Source organism: Talpa occidentalis, unplaced genomic scaffold (genome assembly GCF_014898055.3).
Source record: "Talpa occidentalis isolate TD23 unplaced genomic scaffold, MPIMG_talOcc4v2.1 talOcc4.6, whole genome shotgun sequence".
Taxonomy (NCBI): Eukaryota; Metazoa; Chordata; class Mammalia; order Eulipotyphla; family Talpidae; genus Talpa; species Talpa occidentalis.
This window is the reverse complement of record NW_023604972.1, coordinates 24530219-24548502: the sequence shown is the minus strand read 5'-3', so window position 1 is coordinate 24548502 and position 18284 is coordinate 24530219. Positions and strand designations below refer to the sequence as shown.

Below are 18284 nucleotides of genomic sequence, written 5' to 3'. Positions count from 1 at the left end.
TTACTTTACATTTCCAGGTCTATGACTCTTTAACAGGGAAAGATTTTCTTTTTCTTAGCAGTTCCCTTTCAGTGGTGATGGGATTTGTCTTTCCCAGTGTCTTGATGGCTTTGGTTTGGAGTGGAAGTGGAGTCCACAAAGCCTGTATGGAATTAGCTCAGGACATCCTTACCCCCTAATAATTTGAGAGACTTGGTTCAGAATCTTGGCTCTGAAATACATAAATATATTATTTGAACTTGAATAAACTAGTTTTTATAGGCTTCAGTTTTCTCAACTGTAGAGTAAGGACAGCAATACTTCTGACTCTTCAAAGACTTTTGGGGAAATTATATGAAATGTGTGTAAAAGATGCTGTGAGCTTTGAAGCTCGGCACTCAATACATGCTGATAGGTTATCAAAATGCCACATACAGAAGGGTTTGTACTTTGTGGTCAATGATGGAGGACAGGAATTAAAAAAAAAAAAAACTGAAAGGAAGGTGGACACAAGACCAGAAACCTGGCTCACAAAATGCCAAGAGCTGGAGGTGGGGGTAGAAGGGATTGGCATAGCCATTGACACAACTATGGAAACCAAGATCCTTAGGTGCCAAGACCTAGATTACAAAGCATAACATCCAAGCAGGTATCCCCAGGGTGCATCCAAAGGTAAAGATATGGAGATTGAGCCCATTGTAGAATCTCCCAGCCCCTTTCACATTCTGCAAGTTATGCAAAATCAGCAACAAACGAAGGCTCTCAAGAGGTGGGCCCCTCCCAAACAGAAGAAGACTACAGCAGTACACTCTCTGCACAGGCTTGGGGCAGCACTCCGTCTGCCCACCTGTGCCTATGCAGGTGCTTCTTTTCACCAACACTCTCCCTCTGCTGGGCAGCAGCCATCTGCCTGCCCATGACCTGTACCTTGCTGGGACTTCTCTTCATTGACCTCCCTTAGCAGAGGCCGCTCTCCTCAAGGCCACCAGCCTGCAACCATGCAGGCCTCTCTCTCAGCAAACCTGTCCATTCTGGGGCAGTTTTTCCTGGCCACTTGTGTCTATGCAAGTATCTCTTCTCTTTTGTCCCTTTCCCTAATAAACCTGGCTTTAAATATAACTATCGTCTCTGTCTTGTGGAGAAACTTACCTGGGAAACTTGCCGTGTGTCACCCAAAGAGGAGCTCTGGTGAAACTGTTACAGGGCAGGGTGAGGGGCACCTGAGACCCCGCAAACCTGCCTATTCTAAGTGGGTTCTGCCATCCGCCGCATCAACAGAAAACATATGAGACTTTAATGGGAAGTAACTTTAATACAACTAGGAAATAATACAGGAAAGGCAAAGAATCTAGTTTCTAAATGAAACACCCAAAGTTACCCATCCCCTCGTGGATAAAAGTCCATCTAAATGGGATTGGCCCAGAGCAAGGCCCCAAAGCCTGCCCCAAGTCTAAAGCATCTTCCAGTGGAGACCCACAGAAAAGGGTCAGAAACAACCAGACAAGCCTGGAAGGAAAAGAGCAAAATCAAAATCAAGATAAAAGCTGCCATTATCACCTCCCCTCGGGTCTCTCACCCACATCTGTGTCCCCAGTCCACAACCAAAAGGCAAGCACAGTTTCTTCACATGTCTCTTGGCCCCATGTGCATCCTCCAGGTCTCCTGGATCTCCATCCTGCTTCCTTCCTTCCTCAGTCTCCTCTGCAGCTTCTATCTCTCCCTACTTAGCTCCACCCTCCATTTGGGTGGGGCAGGGAAACTGGAACCTCCCCCTTTCCTGGGGACCACCCTGTTACAAATTCACTTTCAAGTATGGGTTCAAGAGTGGGGCAGACATGGCTTTAAATGGCAGCTCATTAGATGGATATTGTTGTCTTTTATGTGTACCTCAATTTCTTGATTTAAGTGTGGGTGCAGGCAAAGGAATAAAGCCATCTTCACAGGCTTCATTTTACATGCACTAATCTGCTGCCTGAAGGTGTCTATCAGTCTTTTCAGAGTCAGATTTAACAATGGGTACCCACCCCCTTGCATCTCTGCTGGAGCATTCTTCAGAAGGGAAGAGATTAAACACTGCATTGCTCTCCCCTATCATTAGCATATATTTAGATCAGGAAAATGTAGAACAGAAGCCCCTTGAGCCTCCCCTGGTGGCGCAGGCAGTTGAGTGCCACGCTGTGAAGCTGTCCACAGCCTCTGCAGCACCAGTTCAATCCCAGACAGCCGGCGAGGGTCCCACATGGTGAGGCAGACCTCTCCTGTCTCACCCACTGCTTCCTTCAGCAGTGTACTTCATCAGTCTGCCTGTTCTGCTCCCCGCTCTGTCTCTAGTGAATCTTCTCACCCTCCAGCGAATCTGGCCTGTACCCCGTTCTTGTATAAAAATAAATAATAAATCTTTTGAAAAAAAAAAAGAAGCCCCTCTTATCAAGAATAATTACATTCTTAAGGTCAGACTCACTATATAAACTAAATTCAAATCTATGTTTACTGGGATAATGTTCACAGAGTGTAATCTGTTGGGCTGCTACGCTGTTTGAATTCTCACTTTGATTATCTAATAAACGATGTGTCTAATTATTCTTGAGACTTTATTTTTCAGTTAACACACCTAATAGACAAACTTTTTCATCCATTGTCAGAAATGACATCCCATTTTTTTTTTTTTGCCATTTTCTATTCATTAAAAGCGAATATCAAGTCTAGCCCTCATGTAAGGGGAGAGCACTACAAAGAATGCCCTAAATTGTAATTAAGGAAAATCCTTAGTGACCATTATGTAAACTTCTTAAAGAGAAATCATTCTAGAATGGAGTAGAACTAAGTCCTTCAGAAAAGACTTACAAAATGTTATAGGAAAAATATCAGGCTACAAAATTGTATATATATAAAGATAGATGGAACTAAATGCATTAAAAAAAACTCTTGGCAAGAAATATATCAAAATAAGTACTTTTCTACATATTTTTTTCTATTTGTAAACTTATGCTTTGCCTCATTCATAAGTAGATTTGCTGAACTCAGCTCAGTATCAAATTTATATATATATATATATATATATATATAAATATATATATACACAGTCCAATTTTTACTCCAACTCAGCAAGATAGAAAATAATTTTATTCTTTCTTGTTTGAAGAGTATAATCAGTGTCTCTGAGGGGTTAAGTAACTTGTTCAAAGTTACCCAAAAGACTAAGCCACAGTTCAAACCAGAGAGCAGTACTGTTGCTGATAATAAGTGATTTGTTTTTTTTCTCTGTTTTCCAAACTTTCTGGAATATGTTTATTTTGATCTTGTATTTTGATCTTGAATTAAAAAATAAATTTGTAAAATAGGAAAACATAGACTTGCTAGCTATTGAATTCATTGGCTTTTCAAGTGAAACAGCAACACAAAGAATTGTCATTTGAGATCCTCTATTTCTATTTTAAAGAGTCCAAGTTAAATTTCATGCCAAGAAATTGTGTTTTCAGCCTAAATTGCCCATACAATTTCAAGCAAGTATATCATTTTTCACTCTTTAATCTAATAATATGAATCATTGTGTTTAACAATTTAGCTATTTACATTTTAGAGCTAGCTGAAGAGATTCTTCTGTAAATAATATTATTTTTTATGCATCAAATGGATACATAGAGCTTTTCATAATAGTAGAAAGCAATCTTTTCAAGCTAAAGAGGAAAATTTTGTCATAATAAAAAATGTCACAGCTGTTCGTTCCACTGATAACTTTTAAGTCTTTTCTCCCTACTTTATTTAATGTATCCTAAGTATACTTCAGAAATAAAAATGAAAATAAAATGGTGGTTTTGCAATCCCTGGATAGGTAACCTCATTCATAAAAATAACTCATCATGTTCACTGAGGATAGGAAAAATGCAGAAGCAACAATAAGTTATAGAATATACTATTAAAAACCAATAATGTTGTTCTGTCATCTCTTTACATTCAAAATTACAAATAAGTCTTATAAAAATGTATTTTTTAAGTAAAATGCTAGGTATCACAACTGGGCTTACTTATCACAATCAATATAAAGTATAGTCAGGTGTGTGAACTTTAATGAAAGAATTTTCCTCATTTTATCCCTTCAGGATAGGAATAGCTACTTACTCTAAATCAGGCTATTTTTTTTTTTCTATTATAATACGTGGCTTTGGAAATCACTGTTTTAAGAAGTAAATGAGTCAAAATCTCTTTAGTAACTATGGGTGCAAAGAAGCATATTGGAGTTTGTATGAGTCTAATTATTATTATTCCTTTCTTCAAATCAGTTCAGGACAAACTGAGCTAGGCATAAGGATTAAACATATTTGATTCAAGATATGATTTTCATTATTGAAAAAACCAACACTTGGAAACATGAGTAATACTGAGTGTTAAAGGGATAAGCTAGCATTTCCCCCATAATTATAGCAGTTAGTAAAGAGGCAGTAACAATCACATGGTGCCCAAATAGAAGTCTAAGTCACATCAAAGTATGAAGAGACGCAAAAATGCTCCCTTCCAAACAATTAGCCTGTGTATCTATGCATGATTCAAAACTGTAAGGTTTAACCACCTTATGAGATTCAGCTAGTGTCTCAAGTGAGGAAATTTTAACAATAATAATCCACAAATTGACAAACGCTTGATTCCCCATATTGAGAATTCATTGATAGCATAAATTGACATATACATCCTCAAATTCTAAGCCTACTTTAGAAATAATAAGCTAAATGATATGACAGATAAGGACAGCAGTGTTTGGAGGAAAGAGAGGTCACTGCTTAGAGTGGTTTCAAGCTCAGTGTTTTAGAGGAGAGAGTTTATTTAGTCAGAGTTTTAAAAAATAGTGTTGAGAATAATAAAAGAAGTTAAGAAGACTTTTCAGGTAGGGTAAATAAGTATGGATAAAACCACAGGGAAATGTTAATAAGAAAAGGAATATTTTGATCAAATGGATAGACCTTAAGGGCTGGAAAGTAAGAAGTCACATGGTGATGAAAATATGATGTGACAGAATTGAAGTCTAGAACAGGGCTATTGAAGAAATTAATGGCTTGGGGAGGTTGCTTTGTTTATATATACTGATAGAAGCTATTGAAGGATTTTTAGCAAAGCTGCAATATGAAATAGTTTCTGAAAGGAAAAAAATAAGCAAACTACTAAATAAATCAGAAAAATATAACTTTGGGATTGAGAGACAGAAAAGAAAAAAAAATGACTCTCAGTTTTTCTCATTTTACTCTTATTTTTCCCATTATTAGACATACAGACCCATTGTGACAATCAGATAAAAGTTATCTGTGTTTGTGTGTGTTTGCTGCAGTTAAGTCAGTTTCAGTTTTAAAAATTACATTAAAAGGTATCTTTCTATTTTCACTAAACCTTGTTTTAGTGGATACATTTATTTTCAGCCTTTAAAATTAACTCCTGAACCTATTTAGTAGTGAAAAGCCAAAGAAACTCAATACAATAGGTTATTCTTTGATTACTTTCCCTTTTCCTTTTACTCCTCCTTTCAAAAAGGACTCTTTCAAAAGTCTTTCAAAGCTCATTTTCTGGAAAATGTCTAATAAATCTAATTGCATAGGTGTGGCTTGGCCTTGTTCTCTATTGCCTTGAGAGAATCCACCTTCTCCCTTATTCCTTCATCCAATTAAGCACCATCTTTACCTTCTCATATCTTAAATGTTTACCTTATGTGTTGGATCACTCTGCAGATGCAGGATGGACTCTGCACAAGATCTGATGTATATCAAGACTGATGGCACCACACACATAACAAGAGGACATAAAATGTGCTACCTTCAGAACACGGCTTTCTGGGACATTATTGACAGGCTACCCATGCAGGTCTGAAAATGGCATGAGAGAACAAAGAAAGGAGACTGGCTAGGGTTTGTTTATTTTTTATTGCAGTTTGGGTATAGGCCAGGATGAGTGTTCCATTGTGTGATCAGGAACTTGTGTCATTTGATTTGCCTGCCAGAGCTAAAGGAGAAAATACCAAACAATTCAACTTTCTCAGCTGTGAGACACAAAGCAAACATATGACTTAAAAACTGTCATCAGTCAAACCACAAAACTGAAGTCAAACACCATCATCATCTCTCATTTCTACTATCTTGTCATAGTCCTCAAATCATTTTCCTTTCGTTAATCTATGCAACATTCCGATCCATCTTTAACTATCATGCCAGGCGTATGCACATGCAAATCAGATAATGCCATGACCCTCTTGAAAATTTTCATTGGTTTTGCATCCGTAAGTAGTAATTCTCCAATGTAGTAATTCTCCAATGTTTTCATTGAGAATCAGGAACTGAATTCTGGAGACAGAGAAATACTCAAAATGTCTCACTACAAGACAAATATTTTTGAAATATATTGTTTTAGCTTGAATAGCATGTCACTTTTATCTTCTACTACAAATAATTGTATGCATTTTAACATTAAAATAACTTCCCACATAGCAATTTAAAATAGACTAAAAATGTATAGTACTCTCTCATGCTCAGTGAAGTAAGTTAGAAAGAAAAAGAAAAATACCGGATGGTCTCACTCATAGCAGGAATTTAGAAAACTTAAATAAGAGATCAGGAAAAAGACTAATCAATACAAAGTAAAAATCAAAATCAACAAGCAACTATAAACCAGAGACACACTGCGGGGGGTAGAGAGAGGGGCAGGGAAAGAAAGGACTAGAGTCAAAATAAGAGGGGGGGGGTGCAATTGTATGGGGAATATAACCAAAATGAAAATGCATACATTGTGCAAAGATGAAAAAAGATGTAAAAATTATATAAAATAAAATATTTTAAAAAAGTATATTACTCTTATACCTCACCACAAAGTCATCATATTGATTCTATACCTTTTAGGATTTAACCCAGCACACACTGAAGGTATGTATTCTTTATTTGAGAAGATAACTTTACACTATAAAATATAAAGGGTCCTGCTTGATACAGGAATTACTTCACTATCTGAGTCCATACTTACCCTCAGTTGTGTTCATCATGCTTTGTCTCTCCAATCCACCCTCTTTACCTGTTGTAACACAAAGACATCCCCCATGCTCCACTAGGTATGCTCCCCATAGTGCTCCCTCTGTTGAAGTGTCCTGCCCTTCCTAAGATACAGCTCCTCTTTAGGAACCCGGTATACTCAAATTTTCATATAAAGGACTTTTGCCTCTCTTTGCACTGGGTCCCTAGGAATGTTTCTTTGAAAATTCTGCATTTATAGAATATAGCAAGGATTATTTTGCCTTGAAATTTTTACATTTCTGCTTCCCAAAAGTTTGCAAACAGTGAGAGTGTCCTTTCAATTATAGGGTCTGACACAAAGCCTGATTCACAATGAATGCTCAATATACTTTTATTACACAAATGAAGAAATGTTTCTGAAGTGATATTTATAATAATGACTCTTTCTGCCTTTCCTTTTAAATGTGCTGAAAGAAACATCTCGAACAATAATATGATAGAAATTCTTAATACACCATATATGGAAGCTGACTTAAGTATAGTTAAAATTACAGGGTGCATTCGTTTTAAAGAGTATTATAAGAATGACTTAAAGAGAAAAAAAGAAAAAATAATCAAAACACAACAGGACAGCAAAAAGAGGAAGTAACATAAAGAAGTCAAGAGAAAAAGAAAAGTGTGAACCAAAACAAAAAATAAATGAAAACCCTGTATGTGAAAATGCCCAAGATTAAAAAGCTGAGGCAAGGAAATTCACACACTTTCAAGGCTGAGTATGATGGGAGGGGAAAGAGAATTTACACAACTCAAGAGGGAGCAACCTGGGGCAGGAGAGAGGCAAAAAAAATTTAAATGTGAAGCAAGTCCATGAAAATATAATTATATTTGCTGATAAGAGGACAGTGGGCTTCAGGTGAGCAAAAAGATAAGCTGAATGCATGATTATGTGCATGTGTGATGAGAATATATAAGTAAAAGTTGAACTTTTTGCTATTGGTTATATGATAAGTTGCTAAATCTTTATCCAAGTTGATTTGTGTACTGCGTCCCCTCCCCTGGACCACTGGGACTATGGACCCTGGGACATTTGTTTTCCATAAGTCCTTTCTCTCCAGGGTACTAACAAAAAGAATAAGAATAATGAAAATAAAATAATGATCATAATAATAATATAACATTTAAAAGCCATAGTCCACAAACTCAACTGTTTTAAAAGGTATTTTCTTTTTCTATGACATAAAGCAATTTCTGTTCTGAGGCCAATAACACTGAGTTGAAAGTAAACATTCATTGTCCTTTTTCAGGTTTCTTGTTCACTTGAACACCCTGGGATCAAGAATTTAATGAAATTATCAGAGGAAGGAGAGAAGAAAGAGGAGGAGCTAAACATCAGTCAGTAGTTCTCACAACTGGCCTCTGGTTCAACCTCCATCCTCACTTAAGCAAGTTCCCACCCTGGCAGTACTCAGGGGATGTGGGCTCTTCACCTTATAGCTCTCTACTCTCATATTTGCTTCCTAGAGTTAATAGTAATTTATCTCTAGATTCAGAGGAAATACTCCCTTCGAATTATGGTTCTAGGTGTATTGTATCCACCCCCAAATCTCCTCCTCAATCTGGTAGAAATTTAAACAGAAAGCCATTAACATTTATTACTTCTCTTGCCCCTTAAAACAATGTATTAGATGGGGATATATCAATACACCATAAAAAAGAGAAAGATTATCATCTCATAAACATCATGTCATAATATTTTTCACTAATTGCACATTAATTATATGCCAGGCACTGAGATCATCACTTCATTCTGGGTATTAGTGGGTGGTATTGTGCATAAAAAAGATCCCTCCCATTGAAGAAGAGAACATTCTTGGGCATAGTGACTAGTGATAAGATGAGTTAAACTCACTGAATTCGAAGCAAGTGTGCCTAAAGGCCAGTGACATGCTGGAGAGAAGCAGAGAGCAAGAAAAAGGCATCAGCAAGTTTGCAGGAGCGTAGCAAGTTAAAGGTGTATTCGAAGTTTGACCAAGGAGAGTTGAGATCTCAGCAATGACTAAACAGAGAATGAGCCAATCCTAGCAGTCCTTGGAACAGGGGTCTTTCACTATACAAATGATGTTATTGGGGGAAAAGTTATATGCTAATTGATCAATAGTAACTAAGAAGAGAGTATTTTTTCAAAAAGATGCTGTGTAGATAGTTCTAACTTGGGAAACTGTCTAGGAAGAATGACTTTTAAAGAAGGTTTTATGCATCCCACAATGAGTAATATAAGGAAGGAAAGAATTTGGATTATATACAAAGAACTTAAATTGAGTCTATGGATCAGAGAACTTCTATTCCAGTCACCTATTTTGTTTGCTGATGTTTCCTTTCACAGGGAAATCATGTAAGTATATTCCTAACTCTGTACTTCTTCTTCTGTCCTTTCTGATGTTATTACTGCATGGAAGAAATTTTCTAAGGGTAAAGGGATTTGACTTAACACTTGGAAGTTAGCAGAATATGCTACCCCAAAATATCACACTTTGGCATAAGGGGATGGAGGAAATGAGGACTATTTTGAGCTAAAGGCTCTTGAAAAACAGCAGGTGCCAGAAGGGTGTTCCAACTTCTTTTTCCCCTGAAAGTATGTGATAAGTTTCCTCACATGGAAGTTGTTTATCCTATACTAGAAAGAAAGTAACATTTATTCACCAGAGACAAGGAGTTTCATTCCTGTTAGAATGGTCGTCATCAGAAAGACAGAGGTAGGTTGGCAAGAATTTGGCTAAAAAGGAAACACTTGTGCAGTGTTGGTAGGGTGTGACTGATATAGTCACCATGGAAAAGAATATGGAGGTTTATCAAAAATTAAAAATATAACTACCATATGATCCAGTAATCCCACTGTTGGATTTATATCCAAGGAAAGTCACATAAGATTTGAAAAGATAATCTGAATTTCCACATTGACTGCAACATTATTCATAATAACCAAGATATGGAGACAACTTAAGTTCTAAGTGTTCATTGATGGAAGATTGGGTAAAGAGATATGATGTATATGTGATATATATCTCCATGTATCCATGTATAATGAAATATTATACAAACATGAGAAAAAGGGAAACTGCCATATGCAATATAATGAATAGATCTTGAGGACATCAAGCTAAGTGAAATAAGTCTGGCAGAGAAAGACAAAAATTGTATGATCTCATTTATATGTAGTATCTAAAACAAACTCAATCTCATAAAAATATAGAGTGTGATTACCAGTGGGTAAAGGGTAGGGAAATGAGAAAATATTGATGGAAGTATATAAACTTACAGTTATATAATTAGTAAGTTCTGGAGCTCTACTGCACAGCATGGTGATTATAGATAAAAAATATTGTATTTTATACTTAAAAGTTGCTAACAGAATGGACCTTCAGTGTTCTCATCACATAAAAAAGAAATGATAATTTATGTGATGCAGTTGAGGTGTTAGCTAACACTATGTCATAGGTACAATAAACAGGTGTATCAAATGAACATGTATATCTTAAATCTGCACAATATTAGGTATCAACTATGTCACAATAAAGCAAGAGAGAAAAGAATAAAGAAGGGAAAAAGATTGAGATAATTTCATAAATAAAAACAAAAATATAAATTATCTTTTGAAGCATATAATCAAAAACAACTGAAAAAATATGCTTCTGAAAAGAACACAGTCTAAGAAAATAGAGTTTCAGAAGAAAAAATGAAAAGTAATACTAACAAAGAATTTATTTCATTTGGGAAATTTTATCTTAGTTACCATGGAGATGGTTTCAGAGGAAACCCATATATTTTAGAAGGTCATGGCTTGTTGTCAATTGTACTTTTGAATCTACACACAAAATGTTTAGTGTACGTGAGCAAAGACCAATACTGAAAAGCAAGAGTTGTGCAGCTTCAAGTTCAGGTGCTGAAAATCTTAAGATTGCATTTTTAGTATATGCACATGATTTGTATATAATTTTATAGCATTTTGACAAAAAATCCATTCTGTTGAAATACTAAATAGTACCTTGCTATTATAAACAAAATAGCTAAACTTAGAATTATTTATATTTTTAATAAAAATGCAGAACATAAGTTAAGAACTTTTTTCTTTAACCAAGTTTCCTCTGGATGTCTCTTAACTGGCAGTGGTGGGAGTGGGGTGTGAACTGTGTGGGGGGGAAAGTGACATTTTAAGATACCAGAAAGAGTGAACTGCATAATGCAAAGTGAAAATGAAGCTGGAAAATGTCAAAAAAGACAAAGCTACTAAACCTCGTTTGCTTCAGCTTGTCAAACTCAATTTCATCTACAAGATGTAAAAGATCTTTTGGAAAATAATTAAGTTCAAGAGCCTGCAAGGTCTAAAATGAATCCTGAGGTTACTGAAATTTTTAATAAAAATTTCAAGGTATGCAAGTATATCTGGGTGGCACACAACAGAGAACTTCAAAAGTAGCAAGAGGCATCTCTGCCAACATGTTTCAAGACAATGGACTGCTTCGTTTCCCTTTTTTAACATATAAAATTGTATTTTATAATTTAGTATAATTAATATATAAAATGCTGTGGGTGATAAAATGGTATGATGTTTCAATTGTACAAAGTGATGATTTGATATGTATATACATTATGAAATGTCTCCCCCACATCTTGTTAATTAACACATCACATTTTTTTTTTTTTTTATGAGAACAGTTAAGTTCTACTCTCAGGAAATTTCAATTTAAAACTCAGTGCCATCAACTGCAATCACTATATTTTATATTAGATCCTCAGACCTTATTGATCTTATAGTTGAAAGTTTGCTCTCTTTCACCAACCAACTTCTCCCTACATGCCCCCACTCAAACCCTGTCCTCTGCCTCCCACTTTTCTGCTCTGTTTTCTTATAATAGCAAAGCAGCTCAAGTTAGTGATGATTATGGTAAAGATTCCAGTAATTATTTATAGAAACAAAATTTCTACTACAATAAACATGAAGAAATATAGTAATGAAAGAAAAAGTTGCTTACATTGAAATAATGTTCCTTTACATATTTGCTTAGAAAAAATCCTACCTACTAATAATGTGTAAACAACATAGAAAATAGATTAATCATTACTACATAAAGCAGTGTTTACAAAATTGAGATCTTTATACATATACCCATAATTGTTGTTTAAATATTGAAATGCTTGCATTTGGTTCGTTACTAGATTCTGTTCCATAAAAGTGTTCTCCTACTAAGATAACTGTGAAGTCCTGGAATTTTTGGTGTAACTGAGTGTACCCAAACCAAAAAATATTTTTGTTTATTTAAATGTGTTTCCTATTTCCAAATCTTGTACCCATATGGATGTTACTCTCCAGAGATGCTGCATTTATTTTTTATGGACAGAAAGAAGCTTATGATCAATACCAATGAGCAATATTTTTGATGAACATTGTCACATATCTCCAGACACTGTCTATGCACTCATCTGACCACCAATTACACATACCTAGTAAAAAGTAATGAAAGAGTCTCTGGTTTTCTGTATGACTGATGAATGCCATTTCTCAGGTAGAACACTTCTTGGCAACCTAACTTCAGAGATTCATCCTGAACTATTTTATAGCTAAGTAAAGTTGTTTGATTTTAATACTTATATTTGCATGTGAATTTAAGATTAAGTTGTTCCAAGTAATTACCTAAAATGAGAGGGTGCTACTTCTAATATATTAGTAGATAAGTCAAACTGCCAATAGAGGGGCCTCCCTGGTAGCACAAAGGGTTAAGATGCAGCACTATGAAGCAATCTGCAGCCACTGCAGCAACAGTTTGATCCCCAGACAGGGAGGTGACCCACATAGCGCAGCAGATCTCTCTTGATTAGCACGCTGCTTCCCTCAGCAGTGTGTTTCAGTACATCTGCCTGTTCTGCTCTGTGCTCTGTACCTGGTGAATCCTATCACCCCCCACACCTCTGGCCTGTACCCCAGTTCTTATATACATAAATATTTTTTTTAAAAAACTGCTAATAGAGAGGAAAAACAAATGTCAAAATTACAATTATCCTACACTTGTGTTGAATTATTCCCCTAGTGATAAAGACAAAACTCATTTATTTAATGTGACAAACAGGGACTTGCAGAAAACAGATTTCACATACAAAGGATTTACATGTAGGTAGTTTAATGGTGTATTTACAGATGTAGTTGCAGCATTAAAGTAACCAATAATGGTTCATGAAATATAATGAAAATAGCAAGAATAAGGAACTGTTATCAATCATACCTAAACCCAAAGGAATAAATGGAGAAAAATGTTACCAAAATCCAGACTCAGAACTACGAACAAAGGACCAATCATAGACACTGACTTTTTTAAAATGATAGGCATAGAAGAATCAGGAAAATATCTACCCACGACTGCCTTTCTCTCAGTTCCTCAATTTTTAACCTGTGTCAAACGCAACTGGAACCAAAAGCAAGAGACTACAGGTGATGCAGAACATGGAGATCACTCTTTGGAGTGCCAGATTTGAGCAGAAAGAGCTGAGAAAAAATCTATAAGGAAAAACAGAAGTGTTCTGGTCATTTGCCGGTTTGTTCTCTAATCTATTATATGTCTTTCCTTGATCTGACATTAGCAGGAAGTTCCATTTGCAAGACTTTAGGCCAACCTGTTTAACAATGTAGTCACTGGGAGTTTTTAGGCAGAGACTGGGGAATTCAGGAAATCAAAAAATCATGCTATCTGTCCCCATCTTTCTCTACCTCAAACATTGTAAGGAGTGTTCACATATTTTCTGTACTCTTGCTAACACTGCACAACCCTTCTGCCATTGTCACAACTCCCACAAGGCAAAACAGAACAGGGCAGATCAAGAATATGTTTTAGTTTCAGGGCCTCCCCGGTGGCTCAGCAGTTGAGCGCTGGGTTGCGAAGCTGCCCGCAGCCTCTGCAGCGCTGGTTCAATCCCCGGCTGCTCCCAGGCCACTGGAGGAGGGTCCCACATGGCGTGCAGACCTCTCCTGCCACCCGCTGCTCCCCTCAGCAGTGTACTTTGGTCTGCCTGCTCTGTTCTCCGTTCTGGCTCTGGTGAATTCTCTCACCCTCCCACACTTCTGACTGTACCCAGTGCTTGTATAAATAAATAAAACAAATCTAAAATAAAAAGAATATATTTTAGTTTCAATGACAAGTCCAAGCTTTTGAACTGAGGTAATACTACCTTCTCTGTCCCTTTAGACAAGGGGTGACTGCTTCCACTGTCAGGTCTGTTTCACATTTCTTAGTCTTCACATTTCTAAGTCTTCTATCACCTGTGCAGACAATTACCATTGTTAAATTTCCTCTATTTGCTATATCAAGAGTCATTTTTGTTGCTGACAGGAGACTGATAAAATCCTGGCTTAATTTATAATTGAAAGACATTCTCATAGCCATAGATTTACTTCCCAAGTTATTTAATAAATTGAAAGTGTGATTTGACATCATAAAAAGGGATATGGTAAATAATTGTACTAGTTTCTCTCAGGCTGATGAAAAAAGAATCGAGACAGAATTTAATAAATGAATCAAACCTTTATGTCACATACAAATGAAGTCATGTCATGTTGTATAAAGAAAACTTTAACAGTAGCTTGAACAAATAAAAATGGTGAGGAAATTAAGTCACTCCATGGCATAAATAGTACTAGGGGCATTAAAAATGTTAAGAGAACCTGTGGCTTAGCAATCAATTTAACATACATATTTGAACATATCTATTATTCAGAACCCAATTTTGCCATGCAAAATTTCTTTGTTTAATTAAAAGTAAGGATAGTGGTAAATGATCACTGATGGACAGTGTTAGGTAAAGAAAGAGATATGGTGGCCTAGCCTTAAGTTAATTATTATCTGTCTATCTATCTATCTGTCTATCTATCTATCTATCTATCTATCTATCTATCTATCTATCTATCATTTATGCTTCTTAACTCAATATCTAGTCATGGGATGATCCAATGTATTTTAGGGTAGAAATATACCTATCAAAAAATAAATCTTTATTACAAAGATACACTTAAGACATGAGTGCCTGCTAATATATCAGTAGAAATCCCTGGATGAGACTTCCAATAAAGCTCTGATTGAGATACACTCAGTAGACACGTGCCTTTTGCCTTTTGTCCTTCATAATCCTTTCTGAGTCTTAGATGTGATGGCTGGTTTTGTAGATAAGATGACTAGCTTTGAAGTTGCCATTTTTAAACCATGAGGTAATCTTCAGAGGGAAGCTACTTGCTAAGATTGTCAGTACAAATGGAAAATAGAATAGATATTGATCACACAATCACAATAGTAAACCTGGAAAACCTAATTACTTAATTGCATGTAAAAAAATAGACCTCTATTTTATTTAAAGTAATGATCCTTGTGCTTTTTGTTCATATCAGACAAATACAATTATTAACTGATGTAGCCACTTTTTTTCTTTCTTTTTTTTTTTAAAAGATTTCTTTATTTGGGCCTCCCCTAGTAGCGCAGGCGGTTGAGCTCCGTGCTATGAAACTGTCCGCAGCTTCTGCAGCGCCAGTTCGATCCTGGCCAGCCAGTGAGGGTCCCACATGGCATGACAGACTTCTGTCGTGCCCACTGTTCCCCTCAGCAGTGTATTTCATCAGTCTGCCTGTTCTATTCCCCATTCTGTCTCCGGTGAATCCTCTCACCCTCCCGCGGATCTGGCCTGTACCCCAGTTCTTTATTTATTTATGCATACAACAGCTGGGGTACAGGCCAATGGGGGTGGTGAGAGGATCCACCAGAGACAGAGTGGGGAACAGAACAGGACTGACTGAAACACACTGCTGAGGGGAGCAGCAGGTGAGACAGAAGAGGTCTGCTGTGCCAAGTGGGTTTCTCTCTGGCCGGCCAGGGATCGAACTTGTGCTGCAGAGACTGCAGATTGCTTCATAGTGCAGTGCCTAACCCCTTGTGCCACCAGGGAGTCCCTTTTTTCTGAATATATTCAGCATAAAAATATGAGACTTGTTTGAAATTACTCAGAAGGGTAGAAAAAAAAAATTTAGAAAATACATTACTTTTCTTACTGAAAATGAATTTGATTGCAAAGATTATACTATTCCTTTAAATGATTTAGATAGGAAGCAAAATATTAATCAAAACAGTATTTTAACTTGATGAATTATTTCTAAAATCATTTAAATCAATCTGACAGAGTATAACTGTTGCGTCGTGCAACAACACACTGATAAAGACACGGGAGTCGTGGAGCAGGCTGCACAAGGCAGGATGCTGCTGAGAGTAAGATGCTGGCTGTTTTTATTGATAGAATAATCACAGAGCATCAGCTACATGTGCTAGGAGGACAAGGAGAAAAGGATGGGGGAAACTCAGGAATGTTATCTAGGGCTTGTGGGGAGCACGAGTCTGCTGACCATGTTAGCAGCTTGATGGGCCTCCCCTGGTAGTGCAGCGCTTGAGCGCTGGGCTGCGAGGCTGCCTGCAGTCTCTGCAGCACTGGTTTGTTCCCCGGCCGCCGGCAAGGGTCCCACCCAAAAAAAAAAGAGAGAACACATGTTATCATGTTATCAGCTTGATGACCAGGTGTTGTAATCGAAACTAGACCCCAAACCCCCGGCCACGGTCCTAATCTTATCAACAAGGCATTCCACTGATCATCTTCTGGGGTCCCTTGTCATACATTGGTCCTCTGTCCCGGGGCGTTCCCAGTCATACCTCCATGAATCAGGAGTAAGTTTATGCATCCATCCTCAGGTCCCCCCCCCACCCTCCAACAACCCCCCTCCCCCGGGCGTTCCCAGTCATACCTCTTGATGCATACCCTTCCCAGAGTGAGCAAGCTTGCTGCTCTTGATTGATATGAAAGGCACCTTGTAAGGTTTAGCTCATATGGCTGATTGACCAATTCTGAAGGGCAGTTCTCACCTTGTATAGGAATGCAGAACTGCAGGTAACTATAATGGTGGCTGAGCAGGCTGCTTAAGTCTAGCAGCCCCGCATATAACAATGCAGTGATGTACATCTGAGGACGTGTAACCTATTCCTCTGAATCATATAAGCACTATAAATCATTGCTACACCAATAAGAAATTTAAAAAAATAAACACTCTCACAAAGAAAAATAAAATGAAATAGCTACAAAAGAATTCAAGAAAATAAAACAGTTGATTCCTACTCTATTGTAAACTAAAACAACTAACATGATATGAATCAATAATAATACAAGCAGGATGATACTGGATAACAGATATATAGGAAAACAAATTCTCAAAATGGACTGTAGGATATATGACTTTAATTGATCATAAAGCATGATATCCATGGAAATAGGGGTAAAAATAAGAACTTTGTATTATTTTTCAATGACCATAGAATTTCTTATAACTATGATTTTGGGTCATTTTCCTTATGAGACTCCATTTGGATACCAACATAATGATCATTATGACTGTGAATGTCATCAGAGAAAATAGGGATGACATTGCTCATTGGTCTTGCCAATATTCATTCTGCTTTGTCCAAGTAAAATACCAGAAATGTAGCCTTAGTGAACTCACATTTTTTATTTGTTTGTTTGTTTTTAATGAAATACATTGACATAGACAGTGCAACCAAAATCACATATCTAGAGAATCAATTGTCTATACTAGCTTCCACTTAAGGATACAGAACATTATGTCCTTTGAACTAGTACTCCTAGGAAAACTTTTTACATAGAATGAAGTCAAGGAGAGTTGCTTTTATTGGATTCTGGAACATCACTCTCCAAAGAGACAAAATTTGAAACAATCAACTTAGGTACTAAACAGGCATGATATAGTTCCATTACAAAATCTACAACTTTGAGACCAATCCATCTGTTGTGGTGAAGAATGCACTACATGCACAGAGAAGCTCACAGATCAGAGTTATCTCTGGCCTGAGAGTAAGTGCTGGTGATTATTAACAAAAAATGACTCATCCATATTGACATAGTGCTACACATTATGAATAACAACTTCAGTTAACAATATCTCTACCAACTTAAAAAGTCAAATATCAGGAAAAGATTTTAGAAACATACTCTCACTGTGAAAAAAGAACATCAAAAGTGGATGGAATTAAATGCAGAATCAAGTACTCTTGATAATATTTGGATTTGGATACATTCAAATGCTTCAAAGGGCATGCTAATTGTTTCTCCTATACAAAATAAGGATGTATCAACAAAGATAATTTTATATGATTTTCATAATTTTATTGATTTCTGAAAGTGCATTATTTAGAATTATAATATCAATATGACCTTAAAGGAAAAGTCTTGCTTTTATTT

The 18284-nt window shown here is 36.5% G+C and overlaps 1 long non-coding RNA gene across 3 annotated transcripts in view; it reads right to left on the bottom strand.

The window, feature by feature from the left end:
• Nucleotides 1-6994: 6994 nt before the first annotated feature.
• LOC129144705 (uncharacterized) overlaps nt 6995-18284 on the bottom strand; it is an 87427-nt gene continuing 76137 nt past the window's right edge. For 2 of the 3 annotated variants that reach the window (XR_008549146.1, XR_008549148.1), the window contains one exon: nt 14146-14265. This is a non-coding gene — a long non-coding RNA (uncharacterized LOC129144705). Of the gene's footprint in view, nt 7021-14145; nt 14266-18284 lie in introns of those variants that run through there. The other variant, XR_008549147.1, reaches the window with a different exon arrangement.